General features: G+C 38.5%; 1 pseudogene; it reads left to right on the top strand.

The window, feature by feature from the left end:
* The first annotated feature begins 808 nt into the window (after positions 1 to 808).
* Positions 809 to 1,154, top strand: LOC112856223 (large ribosomal subunit protein P1 pseudogene; annotated as a pseudogene).
* Positions 1,155 to 18,548: the final 17,394 nt, after the last annotated feature.

The following is an 18,548-nucleotide window of genomic DNA, read 5'->3' as shown; positions in this document are numbered from 1 at the left end:
GAGACTAAAATTAATAACCTAATCAATGAAGAACTACAAATCAACAAGGAAAGATAATCTGACAGAAACAAAAAACACAAAAGGATTAGTAGCCACATTAATTGGAAACAGTAATGGTAATCAAACAAAAAGACGTTCAACCTTAGTCATTACAGCAATATAAATTAAAATGAAAAACATAAAATATTACACCCAGTAAATAGACAAAATGAATAAATCTGATAATAACAAGTGCTGATAAGGCTAGGGAGCACTGTGAATCCTTATAAACTACCAGGAAATGTCTAAATTGGTTTAACAATTTTGGACAACAGTTTAGTCTTATCTCGTAAATTTGATCATGTGCATACTTCATTCAGTACTTGTAAATTCCGCTTGTAAGTATATGACCTATATATGACATGCACCTATAGATGTGTAAAAACCGTTCATAGCCTTATTGTTAGTAACAGCAACCTAGATTCCACGGACCAGAGAGAGATAACTAAACTGTGGTGTATTTAGATAATAAAATATCAAAAATCAGTCAAAAGAACAGATATAGTTATGAATGATAATATGGGTAAATATTAGTAATAAGCAAAAGAAAACAAGCTCCAGAAGACTGCATACTTCTTTACACAATATATTCGTCAGCAACAACTTACACATGTGGGAAAGCTTTTTAAAATAAAAAGCAAACTGTCCTCAGCTGCCTGTGAGATGCTAGGTCCTTCCGCGGAAGGGAAGGCCGCATAGGGGTGAGGCCCTCTCTTCATCCAGGACTAGCATGGCGCCCAGTAGCACCTGCTCAGCCCTCTCCAGCACAATGGCATCTGCCTTCAAGCTCATCTGCATCTACTCTGCTCTCATCTTGTACAATAATGAGGTAATGGTGACTGAGAAGATCAGTGCCCTCGTTAAAGCAGCAGGTGTACAAGTTGGACTTTTCTGGCCTCCCTTATTTGCAAAGGCCTTGACCAACAGCCTCAACATCTGGAGCCTTATCTGCAAAGGTCGGAGCTGGTGGGCCCACCTCAGCAGCTGGAGGCCCAGCTAAGGAGAAGAAAGTGGAAGGAAAGAAAGAAAAATCAGAAGAGTCTGATGATGACATGGACTTTGAGCTTTTTGACTAAACCCCTTCTGTGACCTGTTCAATTAAAAGCTGAACTCTTAAAAAATTTTTAAAAATAATAAAAAGTAAAGAAACAGTAAACATAAAAAGTAGTAGTTGACCTCGAAGAGGGGAAAATGGAGCAGAATACATAAGGTCTGGAATATAAAATAGGGAAAAACACACAGACGATTCAGTGATATTAGAGATATTCAGATCTTAAATAGGGTGATGAATTACTGTGGATACAATTTGATACTATTATTATAAAATTCTATAAATCATCGAATATTACATAATAAAAAGAAAAGCAGCATAAACAAAACCCCATTAAACTAAAGAAAAACTAATACATAATATTTTTCCAGTAATGCCAATAGTTGGAAAATTAATTTCCTTGTTAACATTTTTCTAAAAGACACCAAATTTCAAGTTTTGAGAAAATTATCTCACTATGGGATGTATAAACTGTGTCATAAGATAAAAGCTGTTTTTCTTTTAGACTTTTTTTAAAGGAATTACAAATGAATTATTTTTTAAAGAAATATATCCTAAGGAGGACATGATTTTGCATCAGAGTTTTACCTTACTAGCTATAACCTAGATAAGACCACTGAATACATATATTTTATAGGAAAAGGAAGTATTCAGCCATATTCTGTACTTGTGTTTTGTAACATTAGATCTAATTTTACAGTGTATCTTTAGGCTTTGGTAAGCAAATCTTTTATTTCTTTGTTACAAAAAAAATCACCCCAACTAAGCTTGTTCTACTTTATCCTGCACTAGAGCCAGCTTCCTTTATTTCAATTCAGTCTTTGTGCTACCTCATTATTTTGTACACAGTAGCATTTTATCTAAGCCTCTTCCTCAGCTTTGGAAAGAGTGAGTCATTGGGTGAAAGAGTTACCCCCTTGCCAGACCCACTTCAATTAAGAATTATAGTGCCTCCTAAAAAAAAAAAAAAAAGAAAGAAAGTAAGAAAGTGGGGCGCCTGGGTGACTCAGTCAGTTAAGCGTCCAACTTCTGCTCAGGTCATGATCTCACGGTTCATGAGTTCGAGCACCGCATTCATGAGTTCGAGCTGACAGCTCAGAGCCTGGAGCCTCCTTCAGATTTTGTCTCTGCCTATCTCTACTCCCCCCCCCTCCCCCCACACACACACACTCACTCTCTCTCTCTCTCTCTCTCAAAAATAAATAAAAATTAAAAAAAAATTACAGTGCCTTCTGTGTGCAAGGTTACTTGCTATGTGAACGAAACAGAAACAGTATAATGTAACTAATGGGACATAAGTAGACTGAGAATGTATTAGATACAGAACAGACTAGAGTGAGGAAATTTGGTTAAATGTGTCATTTTTTTAAATACAGTGCACAGAATTATCTTTCATAAGAGGTGATTCTCAGGATACAAAATATCTCAGAAGTATAGAATAAAATAAACAGACTCTTAACTACAAACGTGGTTGCCAGCAGGGAGGGAGGTGAGAGAGATGAAGGAACAAAAAGAAAAAAAAAAAGAGGTGTAAAATAAAGAGAAAACACAATAGAAAACAAACTCAATTAAACACCAGTTATGAAAAATTCAAGTTCTGTTTCAAAACATAATAAAGTGTCCACATTTTCAATATTTTCAAAAAAATGTTCGGTGTGCTTTAATGTTCTTTATCTGTGGCAAAACAAAAAAACAAAGAAAGAGAAGATTCTTCTCAGATATATTTTTGATACAGCATCATAACAGACACTGCCTTTGAGGAAAGAAACATACTAAAACTCAACTATTTAAATATTGAGCAGCATTCTCTAATTTTTACAGGAAGAAAGAAGAATGGATGGTAACAGTATTTTTATCACCAAGACAGAGAAAACATGAGAGATGGATTTGGGAGAGGAGGCAAGATGAACTATTGCAGGATGTGACATTGAAGGCTACTTCCTCCCAGTGTCTCTGGTGAAGAAAAACCACAAAGAACAGCTTTACAACAAGCACCAACAAGCAACGCTTCCTAACACTGACTCTATGTCCTTCTGTAAAAACGGCTATGTGTCAAACAGTGGAGAAATGTAATCATTATTTTTAGAAATTTTTAGACATTTTCCATTTCCTAGCTGACTATCATAATTTATTTCCCACAGGGTTGTTCATCATCCGTAAAAATTGTGTAGGATTTGTGAAGCAATCTTGAATTTATACCCTCTGGGATATTTTAGCGTAGAACCAGAAGAAGCCTATAGCGATTTCATTCATTCATTCATTCATTCATTTATTTATTTATTTATTTATTTATTATTCAAACTGGAGAAGAAAACTATCTGTTGATGAATTGTATCAAAGTTTCTCAGAACAGAATCTGGCTATTGTCCAGAGTTTTGGGTGTTGTTGTTGTTGTTGTTGTTTTCTTTTTAATCTTTTCAAAGTTGAAAATTGTGGAGGTCATTTAACAGTTTAGGTACTACATAATTAGTTTGTGGCATTCAAGAAAGGACTGTCAGCCACTGCGAGAGGAATGAATGGAGAGGGCTTGAGGGGTTGCCTGGAGAAACACAGCTTGAGAGTAGATCTCCTTATTTCACTGCACCATGCTGGACAGTCAGAAGTTACTTCTCAGTATTCTGCCTGGAGAAAGCCCAAAAGGCTGTGGGGCACAAATTTACAAATCAATGGTCATTGCTGCTGAAGTCCAAGCTTGGATTCATATGCTGGGCGAAAGAAATTCCTGTAATAGTTGTGCAAAATATTGAGCCTGAGAAAACAGTGGTTATCACAGGTTTTTCTCTATTCCCTTTGAACTAGCATTCACAGAATCTTAAATAATTTGCATCTGAAAAGTTAGGCTACAATAATGCATTATCATTTCACCAGTTACTCTTTTAGAAAAAAAAGTTTATTTTGAGAAAGAGAGAGAGAGAGCATGCAAGCATGCATGAGTAGGGGAGGGGAAGAGAGAGAGAGAGAGAGAGAATATCCCCAGCATGCTCCATGCTGTCAGCATGGAGCCCAGTGTAGGGCTCGAACTCATGAATCCTGAGATCAGGACCTGAACTGAAATCAAGAGTCAGATGCTTAACTACCTGGGCCACCCAGACACCCACTGACCAGTTCTTCACATAGTTGACAAGCTGCTTTTTTAATCTGGTGAAAATAGTAAAACATAACACCTGTCAACAGCACTGACAATGGAATGAGCTAGCTGAATATTTCCTTTTATTTCCATGCATTTTTTTTTCTCAGAAAACTAAGGCTTTGTGTCAAATAGTATTGATTCAGGAGGATTCTCCCAATTCAAGTATATAAATATACATTTATGGAATGTTGTGCTACTTTGTGTGCACTTACTAGACTCTTTCTCCAGATATTTCCACATAGATTTAATGCAACAGAAGGAGGATAGAGTAAACCACTGGGTTTAACCCTGGCTCCAGCTCTTATTAGCTGAGGGACCTAGGATAATAGCTTTTCCCTCTGGGCCTCAGTTTTCTTGCTTGTAGTGTAGGATAGTAATTAATACAGATTAGATATTTAACTACTGCATCTGGCAGTACATACACACACACACACACACACACACATATATATATACACACATATGTATATATATAATATTTTATATTAAATCAATTTGCTGTATTGAATGTACCTTCTTAAAATCATAAATATTCTAGGAGTTAAATGGGTTAACAGACAGGGACCTAAAGACAGATGAAAATGCACAACTGCTGACTGGGTGATGTATCGTGTGGTTAATTTCAGTATCAACTGTATGGCTAGAGTAGCTAATATTATTATGTGCTTAGTCTTCTAAAAACTTGACATGAGTTAAATCAACAAATCTTTCAACAATCCTAGGAGTTAAGTACTGGTATCTTTTTTTTCACATATGAGGAAATGGAGACACCAAAAGATTAGCTTAACTTGCCCTAAATCATACAGCTAGTAAGGAATTGAGCTGGGATTCCAACTCAGCAAATTGGTACCAGTCTCTTAACCACTATGCCCTGCTGGCTCTCCATGTATTTTTCTCCATGTATTTTACTGGGAAAAATGTGTATTATACCTCATACACATAAGAGGTATATCTGGATGTTCTTTCTACATATTGAATAATCACACTTTAGGTGGATTCAAGTTAGCGTGAGGATTAGGGTTAGATCAAAAATAAAATCTTATGGCTCAGAGCCTGGAGCCTGTTTCCGATTCTGTGTCTCCCTCTCTCTCTGCCCCTCCCCCGTTCATGCTCTGTCTCTCTCTGTCCCAAAAATAAATAAACGTTGAAAAAAAATTAAAAAAAAAAAATAAATAAATAAATAAAATCTTGTCCTTACATTATGCCCTGCCATGACACAATTTATCATAAGCCACCTGCATTTCCTTTTCTTTTTCTAGAAAAGACATTTTAAGAAATACATGCCTGTCTGTATATGAAACTTGGTAATTCCCTAGATAAATATAAAGAATAAAACAGTGACCCAAATTCCTAGCAGTGGGAACAGATGTTTTAAAGAGAAGCAAAAGTATAACTGCTTCCCTAAGTCATCATGAGATGTGTAAAATTCCCAAGAGGCCCTGAATAAAGATCATTCCAATTTTGAATTAAAAGCCTACAAGGACACTTTTTAATCTCAGAAGAAAAACACCAATAGATTTGCCTTTAGACTTTGGGGACTGAACAGAAATTGTCTAGGTCATGAGTATAAATAGGTTTCCTAATAAATGCCAGTTGGTAGTGGCTGAATAGGAGGCTGAATTGAACAGCAAGCTTGGGCTGTATTTGGCTTACTGGGAAAGGATGCAAGTCTCACTCAGTGACCTATACCTTAAATATAGATTTAGGGAATGGTAGCCCAGATGTTCTATTTTTGCCATCCCCATATAGTCAACTTCTTTTCTTACATTCTTCTGCTCCTCTCTGACAAACCACCCTCTTCCCACAAAGAGAAACATGTACACACACACACACACACACACACACACACACACACACACACACACAAACACTCAGAATTTACCATCACCAGAAGGAGATCCTTCAAATGGAATCCTGGGCTCGTCTTCAGACCCCATCTTCTGTGCTTCCCTTAATTTCTGTTATGGAGTCAGCTAATGTTTTAATAGCCACTTTTATCAGCCTATAAGAACTGATAGTGATAATGATCCAAAAAGATGGAAAATATATTTTTCAGATTCTTCAGAGCTTACAATAAACCTGTTTACTTTGAAGTCCGTTGATGAATGAATAGGAGTTGAATAACACCTCCTTGAGCATGCATGAAAATCATGCTAGTTTTGCATGAATGGTATCAAGTAATATTGAGATTAATGGACGGATGACTGAAGAGCTGGGGATAAGAAAGAAGGAGTAGGGAAAAAGAGTCGGGCGGTACCAAACCCATTTTGGAGAAAGGAAGATTGGAAGAAGAGTTGAGAGAATACTCAGCATATCCATAAGAGAAAATCCAGGACTTGGAAAAAAAGGATATGCCGAGAGAGACTTAGTGACCAGCACTGTTTTATGCTATGACTACCTGGTATGTGACTATATACACTCTACATATATACAGTATATTTATATATACTATATATTATATACACATTATATACACATATATACACATATGTGTTAATATATTCACTCCAAAGGGCACCACCCTCTCCCCTGCCAGTAGAGGGAGCCAGTGTTTGATAAAACCAAGAGCAGTTTTCTCTCATTATTATTTGAAAACATCAACTTTTTCAACTCAAGCCATTTGTTTCTCTCTACTTGCTTTTGAGGGATGAGAAAATACTCTTGTCAGTGGTTTATACTGGGAAAATCACTTAGTAGGCTCCCCCCATTCAGACCAAGGTCCGCAAAGAAAGCACAAAACAACTTTGATTAAAGTCACCTTCTAAGGGGTACCACCAACAGAATGCAATAAAACTTCTAAATGATCTTTGAGTCACCATTCATAAAAGGAAAATAACAATTTGATAGTACTTTCTATGGCTTAGTGTCATCATTAAAAATGGGAAACTGGTCATAGCAGAAGCCCCTGGGTTGAGAGATAAGTGGTACAACATCAGTGGCCTCAATATCTAATGATGCAAAACCAAGACTAAATTATTAATGCTACTTTAGTATGACTATGTTCTGGCTCTTGGATCAGAGCTGTTCAATGGACTAGAGAGAGCAGGGGCTGCATTTTAGATAACAGAAAACTAGGTAGTACCTTATTTGTATGTCACATTTTCCATTTCAAAGGTGTTTTTTCAGTATTCACAGTTGGGGTAGATACAGCATGATGCTAAGTTTCCAATATCAACCAGTGTTAAACATCTCTGAACAGCCAAATTTGGTTTACAGTGGGTGGAAAGTAAACCAAACCAAAAAACAAACCAAAAAACAAAAACAAACAAAACCACCTTGACACCAACCAATAGAACATTCTGACCTTGGACAATTGGCCTAGTGATAACATAATAACAATCCTTAAAAAACAGGAAGACCAGTTATTGGCTGTAGTTAGTCTTGTTTATTCTAAGCTCTGTTTATAGGATACAAAATACAAGAAAGATTGGACAATTATCCATTTGATTTGATCAGTGTAGGCAGCCAAACCAGCTAATTCAGCAGGGAGACAGAGGCCTGACTAGCTAGACTAATCAAATCAAGAGAATAACTGCCAGATCTCCCCTTTACTTTAGCCGAGGAGATGCTGCCTTGGGGAATGGCTTAGATTCAAAGGCTCTGACTGTTTGAAGTCCCCCAAAAGTCTGTTAATTGGAGCTCTTTGGATGCTTTGGATGGTTAAAATTACATAGCTTAGGTTGGTTGGCTAATCGGTTCTCAGACAACATAAATTCGGCCACTTTAAAATGATAGGGGGAAAAAGCCCTTCATAATAAAAATGATAAGTATAATGGTCTGACTTTGATCCTAAAAAAGGAAGTAGAGCAAAATTGCATTTGGGACAGTCAGCCACTTTTTTATTTGGCAAAATAGCCAGGAAATATAGAGATGAATTTTTTAGTTCAGAATGGTGTTTCAGGTTTGAGTCCTATAAGCACAGGGTCACATGATAATTCCTTTAGATTATTAGTGTCAACAGTTGGTGTAAGATGAAACAATAACTTCGGTGCTATATTTTTTTATCCCTGTAAAATTAATCTCGTATGTTTTTCAGGGACATATGTAATTTTTTTCTAAAAAATGATCTCCTTTATAAGTAGAAGCTAGAGTGTACAGACAGCACTGAATCGAGCTCAGCCAAGTCAAAGGGAAAAGATATTCAGGGTTAACGAAATTAGAGAATTCAACACAGGTAGCTGAAGGTCTGTATGTCTTAGCATGGTCCACTTGGCCCAATTATATTACCACCACCAAAACACACAAATATAATAGCTCTTCAACTAAAATCTGGAAATCTTTATGCCCCAAGATCCTTGACACAGATGTATGGGTCACTTTGGCGTAATCCTTCCTTGGTGATTACCAATGGTGAAAGTACCCCTAAAGAAACATGACCCTAACTATTCTATATTCCTTCTCTGGAGACTAGGTCTGAATTAAGTCAGTTCTCATAAAACAGCAAAGTCAAACAACTATGAGTGTTTATTCATTTGCAGCCTAGTTCGTTATCATCCAAGGGATGTGGGACAAAATCAACTTCATCTAGAATCTTGGAATCTCTAGAAAAAGCAAAGGAACAACTTAAGAGAAGGATCATTTACCACAAGTGAATAAATTAACATTCATTTCACCAAAATATTTATTGGGCACCTATTAAAACAAAGCATAATTTTTAAGAATATGAAAAATGCAAACAAAAGTATAACTTATTATAACTACCTATATAGTACTTATGAAAAGTTGACATGACTGATACCATTTTAAAATAGAGTTGGAGAGGCCACTGTAGAGAAACTGCCTTATCCCTAAAACTTCTGGACATGAGAGACTCCTTTTTGAGAGAAGTCCCACTTTCCTTTATTAAACAAATGGCTAATGAGCACTTGACCGGAGCAAAAAAGACACTTGGGGTGGGCCAGAACAGCAACTGTTTTATAAGCAATTTCCTCTAAATTCAACAGGACAACAGGCATCCTGACCATAAAAGTGACGGTTATGGACTTTGTGAAGACCAAATAGTTAACTAATGCATACTGGAATAGTTTTATTTGTTAACACCAATAGAAGGATGCCTAGGTGGCTCAGTAGGTTAAGCGTCCCACTCTTGACTTCGGTTCTGGTTGTGATCTCACAGTTCATGAAATTGAGCCCCATATAGGGCTCTGTCCTGACAGCAAAGCCTGTTTGAGATTCTCACTCTCCCTCTCTATCTGCCTTGGCCATGCATGCACACTCTGTCTTTCTCAAAATGAATAAACTTTAAAAAAAAAAAACAGAATAGTTGATCAATGTGTATCCAAAAGTGACTCAGCATTTTAGTGCCAGTCAACAATTTGATTCTCTTTTATCCAAGTCAAGTAATTGTCACCCCTCTACCATGCTTCTCCTCTTTTTCATAAAAGGCCCCTGCTTTCACCCTGCATGCAGGATACTTTTCTGGTTACTGCTGGAATATGTGCTCCCCAAACTGCAATTCTTTGATCCCAAATAAACACTCATTTACCTCTCATTATGGCTATTTTCAGGCTGACATACTTAATACCCAAACATTTCCAATAATTTAACACAACAACCCAGTGAAATTACTACTATTATCATCACTATTATATAAATGAGAAATTTACAGCTCAGGCAAAGTAAGTGATTTGAACAAAGTTGCTCAAGTATTTGTTAAGAAACACAGCCTCCCTTCAAGAAGCCTCACAAAGAATTAACAATGCAATTGGTAAAAATATGCCACCAGGAAATGTGCCACTATCAATGACTGGCATGAAGTTAAGAGCATAAGATTTCAGAGGCAGGAAAGATGGAGAAATCTTTTATGGACAAAGTAGGATGTAAGGGCAAGTGACAGGGCTGCCTGGGAAGTTGGGAATAAGTAGATAAGTGGTAAGGGAACGTTTCACTTAAGGGAAATACTGTGAGCATTCTAACTGGATAAGCATTTAGCATGTTGGAGGAGGATTTGCAAAAGTAATTTAGAAACAGACTATAAAAAAAATAATGGGTTAAAGAGTTTGCACTTCATCATCTAGGTGATGTGAAGTTATCACAAGTTTTGGTTTTTTTTGTTTTTTTTTTTTTGTTTTTTTTTTGCACAGGAAATGGACATGAAAATAGAGTCTGGAGGAAAATTAATTTGGCAATAGTCTACAGTATGTGTTAAAAAGAAAGAGATTAAAGGCAGAGGTATCTGTTAGAACACTAGGCTACAGTCTTAGTCTGTTCAGGCTGCTCTAACAAAATATCAGAGGCTCGGTAGCCTGGTGGTACTTATTTCTCACACTTGAGGAGGTTAGGAAGCCCACGATCAGGCACCAGCAGATTCAGTGTCTCATTAGAGTCCAGTTCCTGGATTATAAATGTCTTTTCACTGTAATCTCACATAGTGAAAGAGACAAGGGAGTTCCTTGGAATCTCTTTTATATGTATACTAATCCCATTTTCAAGTTGACCTAAGTGGGGAAACTTCATGACTTAATCTTCTCTCAGGGAACCCACTTCCAAATACTACCACATTGAGGATTAGATTTCAATGTGTGAATTTTGAGGACACAAACATTCAGTCTACAGCATTCTTCTCCTGGCCTCTGAACTTCATGTGCATCTCACAGGTCATCAACTCAAAAGTCTTAAATCCAAAGTCTTACCTAAAGATCCTCTAAATTGGGACACCTGGGTGGCTCAGTCAGTTGAGTTTCTGACTTGATTTTGGCTCAGCTCATGATCCCAGAGTTGTGGGATCGGGTCCTGTGTCAAGCTCCTCACTGAGTGTGGGGCCTGCTTAAGGCTCTCTCTTTCCCTGTCTCCTCCTACCCCACTCACACACACACACTCTAAAATAAATAGAGCACACATACGCTCTAAAATAAATAATAAATAAATGGGAAAAATAAAGATTATCTAAATCAGATATGGGAAAACTCAAGGTGTAACTCCTTTGAGGCAAATTCCTCTCCAGGTATGAATCTGTGAAACCAAACATGTTAAATTCTGCCAAAACACAGTGGTAGGACAGGCATAGGGTAAACATTCCTACTCCAAAAGCGAGAAATAGAAAAGAGTGACAGGTCTCACCAAGCAAGTCCAAACCCAATAGGGCAATTTCCATTAGATCTTATGTTCAAGAATAATCCTTTTTGACCCTATTCTCTGCCCTCCAGGCCCAATTAAATGGGAGTTCTGCTTTCCAAACCACCTAGGGTGACAGCCCTACCCCCAAAGTTTTCCTAAGAAGCCTTGTCCCTGTGGCGTTGGATGGCCCTGTAACAGTTCTTGCCTGAGCCCACAGCTCTCTGGGGTTGAAATCCTGAGCCCTTGGCTCTGCCAAGAGGCTTCATCATTTGAAATCTTGGTAGAGACAGCCATGCCCTTACAGCTTTGCTGCATACGGTCTATGCTGCATCTGGGTTCACCAGACACACAACTGGAGTGTAGGAAGGAGTTGGCAATGTAAGGTAGGTCCCACAGGCACCAGCAGCCCAATGCACTCTGGACCAGTGGTGGGAGGGCACCTCTGATGATCCTTTAGGATCATCCTTCCATTCACTTGGGCAATAGCTCCTGGCTTCTGTCAAGATGGCTCTTTGTCAAATAGTCATAGGACTACATTCTTCATGTTCTCTCTCAAAAGACTTTCTTATTCTTTTCTATACGGCTAGGCTGATAACTTTCAAAATCTTTAAATTCTGTTTCCGTTTTGATTAACGATTCCATTCCTCCTTTTATTATAAGTATCCAGGAGAAACCAGACTACTTCTTCAATAATTTGCTTAGAAATTTCTTCAGCCAAATATCCAATTTCATCACTCACAAATTCTACCTTCCACAAAACACTAGGACGTGAACACAGTTCAGCCAAGTTCTTTGCCATTTTATATCAAGATTTCCTTTCCTTTGGTTTCCAGTAATATGTTCATCATTTCCATCTGAGACCTCAGCAGAATGGCCTTTAACATTCACATTTATACCAACATTATGTTCAGGATTACTTAGGTGAACTAAAGAGATTGAGGTCTTTTGGTAGCTCCCCTCTTTTCTTTCTGAGCTCCCACCAGAATTGCCTTTAACGGTCCATTCATAACAATACAGGCTTTTCCTCGCATGCACCTCCAAATTCTTCTAGCTCCTACCAATTACTCAGTTTAAAGTTACTTCCAAATTTTTTGGCATTTGTTACAATAGCACTTCACTCTCAATACCAATTTCTGTCTTCATCCATTTGGGCTACTTTAACAAAATACAGTATATTTGGTGGCAACAGAAATTTATTTCTTAGTTCTCAAGGCTGGGAAGTCCAAGATCAAGGCACCAATAGAGTCTGGTGAGAACCTGTTTCCTGGTTTATAGATGGTTTTCTTTTTGTTATAATACAACATACCATGACATGAAGGGTAAGGGATTTCTCTGCAGTCTCTTTTATAAAGCAGAGCTCCCATGACCTAATCACTTCCCAAGGGCCCTACCTCCAAACACCATCACCATGGGGATTAGATTTCAGTAGATGAATTTTGGAGGGGATACAAACATTCCAGTCTGTGGAAGATACATTTCCCTAAAATAATAGCACCCTGTAGGCTTCTTTAAGCAGTGATGGGGGTCAGAGGAAGTAATTCAAGCTGGGTAACAGCAAAAGAGTTATGTAACTAGGAGTCCATTTTATGAGAATATTCCACCTATTATACAATGGTTTATATGAGTAACATCAGATTTTAAAGGTACCAAGGGGCACCTGGGTGGCTCAGTCAATTAAGCCTCCAACTCTTGGTTTCGGCTCAGGTCATCTCACAGTTTGTGAGATTGAGGCCCGTGTTGAGCTCTTTGATGACAGTGAAGAGCCTGCTTGGGATTCTCTCTCTCCCTCTCTCTCTGCCCCTCCCCAGTTCCCATGTGTGCGCTCTCTCTCACTCTCTCTCTCTCTCTCTCTCAAAATAAACAAACTTCAAAAAAAAAATAATAAAGGTCCCAAGAATTCATAGGTGTTATGAGGGAAAGCAGCACTTGTCACGAAAGGATAGGGAAGACCCGACGGATGATGAAAGAATGACAAAATGGAACACACAGAGCAGCACAAATGGTGACTGGAAGAGCTGTGACAAGAGCGTGGATGTAAAAATTCCACAGAGGAAGGGGAATTATTTTGCCCGAAGAAGAAAACTAATAAACAGAAATAAAGGAGGAAGACATGGACTGCAGGGAACATTGCCTGACAGACAGAACTATTGGATGACGGAGTTCTATTCCCAAGGGAAGCTGTGGAAATTTCATCAGTCAGACACTTAAGGTGAGTTTGAGCAAAGCAATACAAGATCTGCTGTGAGAGCAGTTTTGCATCTGCATGAAAAGGACAGGGTGGTCAATGGCCACCTCTAATGTATTTGACATCACATTAAATCAAAAATCAAAATGACACTCTCTTTGGTAGCAGTGTTTTTCATACCTGGATACCAGCAAGTAGAGTGCTCTTGGACACCTATTCCTCTTTCCCCAATCCCCATAAATGCTGTTTCAATTTTTATCACCCTCTTAAATCCTCAAGAACCCCCTCTCTTCTCTTCTCTCTACAGGTGACCTTGCCATCTGTTTCAGAGAAAATGAAAATGATCTCGCCTACCTCTCTGTCTCTTTCTCTCTTCCTCACCCATACACATTCTTTGTTTCTTTCTCATGCAGTATAGGGAGGAAAACTTTTTTCCTTCTTCCTGGTCTAATAACTAAGTCAACATAGGACAGATTAATAGGAGAAAAACAAATTTAATTTCATACATATGGGAGCTCATTAAAAATAGAATCAAAGGGGCGCCTGGGTGGCGCAGTCGGTTAAGCGTCCGACTTCAGCCAGGTCACGATCTCGCGGTCCGTGAGTTCGAGCCCCGCGTCGGGCTCTGGGCTGATGGCTCAGAGCCTGGAGCCTGTTTCCGATTCTGTGTCTCCCTCTCTCTCTGCCCTTTGCCCGTTCATGCTCTGTCTCTCTCTGTCCCAAAAATAAATAAACGTTGAAAAAAAAAAAAAAATTTAAAAAAAAAAAAAAAAAAAAAAAATAGAATCAAAGAGGGGCGCCTGGGTGGCGCAGTCGGTTAGGCGTCCGACTTCAGCCAGGTCACGATCTCACGGTCCGTGAGTTCGAGCCCCGCGTCAGGCTCTGGGCTGATGGCTCAGAGCCTGGAGCCTGTTTCCGATTCTGTGTCTCCCTCTCTCTCTGCCCCTCCCCCGTTCATGCTCTGTCTCTCTCTGTCCCAAAAATAAATAAACGTTGAAAAAAAATTAAAAAAAAAAAATAGAATCAAAGAGGTGACCAAAGTAGGTAGCTTTTATAGTCTTCTGATAAAGAAACAATGAATTTGTAAAGAATTGACAAGACAGAGAAGTTTAGGCTTTAGTGTAATAAATTAATGAAGTAACAGTGTTTGTTTAGACAGACTTCTCAGTCCTGAATTCCCTACCTCTAGGGATAAGGTGGTCTCTTCACTTCCTATTTCAGGGAAGGTAACCTTCATAAAGGAGTTTTATTTCCTGCTTTTTGGGGGGTAGGGGGACAAAGGATAGTAAAAAATAATCAATATGCCAAAGTGGCATACTTTGGGGTGGCCTGCCCTGAACCCCTTCAGTAGATTCTGTTAGTTACTTACCCAATCACTAGCCTCCACCTTTTCTATTCTTATAGAACCCACATTTTTTAGGGTATTGGGCAGTCCTGTGCCTGGAGAGGGGTGCATATTCTACAACTTCAGTAAGTAAATCATAATTAGTATGTGCCGTGGTCATTCAAATTCTTCTTGGCAAGGACAGGTTTAGTAATGGGCATTTTTTGGTCAAAATTTTCACCGGAAGACATTAATATAAGCCTGTTAGGAAGCTTCTGGTAATGTTTTTCTCACTCTTCAAAGACACATAGCTCTTATTCACATTAAACTTTTTGTATTGTGGTCAGACAAAACCACTAATCTTTTTTTCATTTCTTATCAAATTCACATCTTTATGCCTTAGACTCTCCTGCTCATTTCCCTTGTTCTGAATATTGCTTGTTATTCATTATCTTGTTTTTTTTCCTGGTTCATGATGTTCTCCTCCTCTTTATGTGTAATTAGTTGCCGGATTCTATTCTTTCTCAGCATTCCCACCCCCTCCCCGCTTTTTTCTTTTTCTTTCTTTTTTTTTTTTTTTTTTTTTTTTTACTTTACATGATTTTCTAAGGGGATTATCGATATTTCCCTGGCTTCAACAGTGATTACATTATCATCCATTCTTTCTTGAGTTCCGGATCTTTATTTCCTGCTTTTTACTGGACATTTCCATGTGCAACTCATGGAAGTAACCCATTCAGTCTAAATTAAGTGTATTCTTCTGCCCAAATTTGATCTTCCTATTGACATCTCTAGGATAATTTCACTACGTTCATAAACTAGAAACTCTGGATTTATTTTAGATTTTCACTGTGTCTCAAATTACCACTTCTAAATCAGTCAATCAACTCTATGAGTTCTAGCCCTACATGTTTATTGAATCTCTATTTTTTATTTATGCTACTCTACTTTAGTCAAGACTTATTTTCAACATTAAAAAGTTCACCCTAGGGGCGCCTGGGTGGCGCAGTCTGTTAAGCGTCTGACTTCAGCCAGGTCACGATCTCGCGGTCCGGGAGTTCGAGCCCCGCGTCGGGCTCTGGGCTGATGGCTCAGAGCCTGGAGCCTGTTTCCGATTCTTTGTCTCCCTCTCTCTCTGCCCCTCCCCCGTTCATGCTCTGTCTCTCTCTGTCCCAAAAAAATAAATAAACGTTGAAAAAAAAAAATTAAAAAAAAAAAAGTTCACCCTATGCCTGGATGGCTCAGTCTATACTACATGCATGTTTTGATCTCGGGGCTGTGGGTTCAAGCCCCACATTGGGTGTGAAGATTACTTAAAAAACACTTTTAGGAAGAAAAAAAAAAAGCATGCCCTAAAGTGATAGAGTCAAAATATTCAAGGTACTGATGATGTTGTTGAGACACAATCCTATGGGAAGTCCAATAGAATCATCTGTCACTGACATCATTAGGGTCATGCCTATGTCAATCATGGTAAAATCTTCAATGACTACCTTTCACCCTAAAGATCCAGAAAACTTCATTGTGGTAAAGCAGGATCTTTTATTTGACAGCCATTTCTTCACACAGCACTCTGGAACGATCACAGCCACAATTTTCACTACTTCATTCCTCAATTAATCAAGATCAGGAGGCATATGCTAACCAGCAGCTGTTTTCTGTGAATAAAGCAATAAAGCACTTTTATTCATCCAACAGCACCCTCCCTTCCTGCTGGTGTACCTTTTCTATATCACAGGCCATAAAATAATCTTGAACAAAATAAAAACATATTTTCTTGTGTAAACAGAAGAAAACATCGTTGAACACATTTTCCTCTTATATGTCATGCACGTATGCCAAGAAGTAACCCCTGTTCTGAATATCAGTGACATCCTCCAACAGTAAGTTTTACAGGTCTGGAAGAGTACCCTATTTTATACAGAATGTTCAGTTAACATTTAAGTTAGAACTCACACAAGGAGAAGGAGAAAAGAATTCTAAGTAGAATGAACATAAAGAGTAAAGGCCCTGAAGTAGGGATGATCTTATTCCAAAACAGGAAAAAGTGCAGTTGTGACCACATAGTGTATCTAGGAGAGAAGGGTAGAATAAATGTTTCAGGAGGAAGACAGAGGCTGGCTCCAGGAGAATCTTTTGGCGAAAGTAAAAATATAGTATTTCAGCTTAAGGGCATAGCATGAGTGTGGTTCAATTTGCATTTTAAAAGGAGTGTTCTAGCTGCTTTGAATTAGGAAATAACGACCTAGAAGACAGGTGATGAGTGCTTAGCTTAAGGTCAAAGCAGTAGAGGTGGTGGGAAATGATTGGATTTAGGATATATGTATTTTTTAAGTTAGGGATATATTTGACAAATCGTGTAGTTTAGGGAAAGAGCTACATCTGGAATATTTCCTAGTTTTTCATCTCATATCTCTAATTTTACTTGAATCTCTCTTTATCTTCTTTCCTAAGCCTACTCTTCCTCCTGCATTTTCATTCTTAGGAATTAGCTTCTCTCTGGGCCCCTTTATTCATGCAGGAAGTTAAAATCTATCCTTTTCCCTGTTATGCCTGTTGCCATTATCCCTCTTAGTCAATACAACTTCCAAAGCATCTTGAAGCTGCCCACAACTTGTTAGTTACTAAAAGCATTCTAGTCTAAACCATAGCTCTCTCTTGAAAATATATTTTTTTAGTTTTTAATTTTTTTTAATTTATTTTTAAGACAGAGAGAGACTGAGCATGAGCAGGGGAGGGGCAGAGAGAGAGGGAGACACAGAATCTCAAGCAGGCCCCAGGCTCTGAGCTGTCAACACAGAGCCCGACATGGGACTTGAAATCGCAGACCGTGAGATCATGACCTGAGCCAAAGTCAGACACTCAACCGACTGAGCCACCCAGGCGCCCCTCTCTTGAAAATATTTTTTTAAAAAAATTTATCTACATCTTCTTTTCATCTGCATATTCAACATATAACACAGAGAATAATCTTGTCAAAGAATAAAACTAGCCTAAAACATCTGTTAAAACCCCTTAATGACATCTATTTGTCCTTGAAATGAAGTCCAAAATCTTTTAAGTGTTGTACAATGTCCCGCAGGATCTAGTTCCTATCTGTCTCTCCTGCCCTACCTCAAACAATTCTCCTTCATGCAGGCCATACTTTAGTGACTCAAAAGCCATTCCTCCTGCCTCAGGGCATTTGCACATACTGTTCCACCTGCCTGCCTTAACACTTCAGTACCCATATTCTCCTTTAAGGCCCTAGGATAAATATTACTTCTATAGGGAAGAAACTGCTCTCATATGTTCTCATAGGACTCTGTACTCTTATTACACTATTAAAAATGGGAATTACCTTTGTGAGTATCTGTTGCCTACCTGTGTCTCCCAATACACTCTAAGTCCTATGCAGAAAGGAAATTTGTGTAGTTTGCTTCTCTATTCAGTCATTCCCTTCTCTCTTTCTCTGATAACTGTTCCTGTCAAGTGTATACCAATACTGTCCTTTAAGTAAAATGAAAGCACTGAATATTTTTAACAAAGAAATAATATGATCCAATGTGTATAACATAAACACAATTCCAAGATAAGCTAGAGGAAATGTGGTAATTAAAAAATTGGACATAATTGGGGCGCCTGGGTGGCGCAGTCGGTTAAGCGTCCGACTTCAGCCAGGTCACGATCTCGCGGTCCGGGAGTTCGAGCCCCGCATCAGGCTCTGGGCTGATGGCTCAGAGCCTGGAGCCTGTTTCCGATTCTGTGTCTCCCTCTCTCTCTG

This window comes from Puma concolor, chromosome B3 (genome assembly GCF_028749965.1).
Source record: "Puma concolor isolate L17-30 chromosome B3, mPumCon1.1.hap2, whole genome shotgun sequence".
Lineage (NCBI taxonomy): Eukaryota > Metazoa > Chordata > Mammalia > Carnivora > Felidae > Puma > Puma concolor.
The sequence above is the reverse complement of the archived record's forward strand: the minus strand, read 5'-3'. Positions and strand labels throughout refer to the sequence as shown.